Source organism: Bison bison, unplaced genomic scaffold, assembly GCF_000754665.1.
Source record: "Bison bison bison isolate TAMUID 2011002044 unplaced genomic scaffold, Bison_UMD1.0 scf7180017864481, whole genome shotgun sequence".
In the NCBI taxonomy this organism is placed as follows: domain Eukaryota; kingdom Metazoa; phylum Chordata; class Mammalia; order Artiodactyla; family Bovidae; genus Bison; species Bison bison.
The window spans coordinates 3183245-3185014 of record NW_011495041.1 but is presented as its reverse complement, the minus strand read 5'-3'; positions in this window follow the sequence as shown (position 1 = coordinate 3185014).

Sequence of the window (1770 nt, the reverse complement as noted above, 5' to 3'; positions counted from 1 at the left end):
GACAGCTCAAGAGTCTTCTCCAACACCGCAGTTCAAAAGCATCAATTCTTCGGCGCTCAGCTTTCTTCACAGTCCAACTCTCACATCCATACATGACCACAGGAAAAACCATAGCCTTGACTAGACGGACCTTTGTTGGCAAAGTAATGTCTCTGCTTTCAAATATGCTATCTAGGTTGGTCATAACTTTCCTTCCAAGGAGTAAGTGTCTTTTAATTTCATGGCTGCAGTCACCATCTGCAGTGATTTTGGAGCACCCCAAAATAAAGTCTGACACTGTTTCCCCATCTATTTCCCATGAAGTGATGGGACCGAATGCCATGATCTTCGTTTTCTGAATGTTGAGCTTTAAGCCGACTTTTACACTCTCCTCTTTCACTTTCATCAAGAGGCTTTTGAGTTCTTCACTTTCTGCCATAAGGGTGGTGTCATCTGCATATCTGAGGTTATTGATATTTCTCCCGGCAATCTTGATTCCAGTTTGTGTTTCTTCCAGTCCAGCGTTTCTCATAATGTACTCTGCAGATAAGTTAAATAAGCAGGGTGACAATATACAGCCTTGACGTACTCCTTTTCCTATTTGGAACCAGTCTGTTGTTCCGTGTCCAGTTCTAACTGTTGCTTCCTGACCTGCATACAGGTTTCTCAAGAGGCAGGTCAGGTGGTCTGGTATTCCCATCTCTTTCAGAACTGTCCACAGTTTATTGTGATCCACACAGTCAAAGGCTTTGGCATAGTCAATAAAGCAGAAATAGATGTTTTTCTGGAACTCTCTTGCTTTTTCCATGATCCAGCGGATGTTGGCAATTTGATCTCTGGTTCCTCTGCCTCTTCTAAAACCAGCTTGAACATCAGGAAGTTCACAGTTCACGTATTGCTGAAGCCTGGCTTGGAGAATTTTCAGCGTTACTTTACTCCCATCCTTAGGTGGAACCAAAAGTCATCTCATTAACATAAAAAAAGACACCTTGGACTTCCCTGGTGGTCCAGCAGTTAAGGATCTGCCTGCCAATGCAGGGACATGGTTTTGAAGCCTGGTCCAGGGAGATTCCACACGCTGCAGGGCAACCAAGCCCGTGTGCCACAACTGAGCCAAAGCGCCAAGGGCCTGTGCTTCACTAGAGAAACCACTGCAGTGAAAAGCCCGTGCACCGCGACCAGAGAGTAGCCCCCACTCCTGGCGATGAGAGAAAGCCTCGTGCAGCAGTGAAGACCCAGTGCAGCCAAAGACAGATAAAAAATTTTAAACAAATAATTATTAAAAAAGGACATCTTTATCTCTCTAGTTGCCTAGAAAATAGCAAGGATTTTAGGATCTCTGTGTTGGAAATGGACGAGGACCAAATATTTATTTCATTATGTTATCATACTGAACCCGTGTACAAGCCCCTGTGTCTTTGTCTTCTGAAGTAAAATGCTGACTTAAGAGTTAATTGGGCTCCCCAGGTGGCACTAGTGGTAAAGAACCCACCTGCCAATGCAGAAGACATAAGAGATGCAGGTTCGGTCCCCGGGTCGGGAAGATCCACAGGAGGACATCATAACAACCCACTCCAGTATTCTTGCCTGGAGAATCCCACTGACAGAGGAGCCTGGTGGGCTACAGTTCATAGGGTCACAAAGAGTGAGGCACGACTGAAGCAACTTGGCAGGCACATAAGAGTTAATGATTGGGAAATGTGATCATGTAGAGAATAATGCTCAAAATTCTCCAAGCCAGGCTTCAGCAATATGTGAACCGTGAACTTCCTAATGTTCAAGCGGGTTTTA